The sequence below is a fragment of the Theropithecus gelada genome, chromosome 4, assembly GCF_003255815.1.
Source record: "Theropithecus gelada isolate Dixy chromosome 4, Tgel_1.0, whole genome shotgun sequence".
Taxonomy (NCBI): domain Eukaryota; kingdom Metazoa; phylum Chordata; class Mammalia; order Primates; family Cercopithecidae; genus Theropithecus; species Theropithecus gelada.
In genome coordinates this window covers 31,450,450-31,451,141 of record NC_037671.1, presented here as the reverse complement: position 1 = coordinate 31,451,141, position 692 = coordinate 31,450,450, and the positions used below count along the sequence as shown (strand labels likewise).

The 692-nt window shown below is 36.7% G+C and overlaps 1 non-coding gene across 1 annotated transcript; it reads left to right on the top strand.

The window, feature by feature from the left end:
* Positions 1 to 153: 153 nt before the first annotated feature.
* Positions 154 to 227, top strand: TRNAT-CGU. The gene has a single exon. It is a non-coding gene; the product is annotated as a tRNA-Thr (tRNA).
* Positions 228 to 692: the final 465 nt, after the last annotated feature.

Below are 692 nucleotides of genomic sequence, written 5' to 3'. Positions count from 1 at the left end.
AAGGGAGTCTAATTTCTAAAAGTTCCTTTCAGGAGTCTGCCTTTACTACAAAGTTGATGTATTCGAAAACACAGTAACTCTCATTGGCAACACAACTTTTCACCTAATTAAGTACAATTCGGTCATAAAAGAAGCCATGGGGTCTGCGCAGCTGGCTCTGTGGCTTAGTTGGCTAAAGCGCCTGTCTCGTAAACAGGAGATCCTGGGTTCGAATCCCAGCGGGGCCTTAAAATGGGTGTGCCTTTTTCTTTCCCCTTTTAGTAAGGGCCATCTGTTTTTGTGAATTTATCACAATTTTTAGTCTATAATCCTTAATCACAATATCAGATCCACTGCATAGAGCTTTAGTCTCTCCAGTCTCTCTTCATTCCACCTGCATCCTCAAAGGCTGTTAGTTTCTGATGATCTCTCAGGCAGTTATGTTGGAATTTCACCAAACTCAGGGGTTCAGGTTCAATCACGGATAAAAAATATCTAAAATAAAATGGTAAAACTTTTAATTCAAAACATTAAAAAATATATTCTTCTGGTTTCTCAAACTCCATGAAACCTTACTTAAATTCCACATGGATGAAAAATGGTTGCAATTTATGGAACATTTACTAAGTTGTACTTTATGTATTTTCTCACATACTTTTAATTCCTAGACTATTAACCGAAGTAAACAGTATTATGCCCATTTTACAGATAAA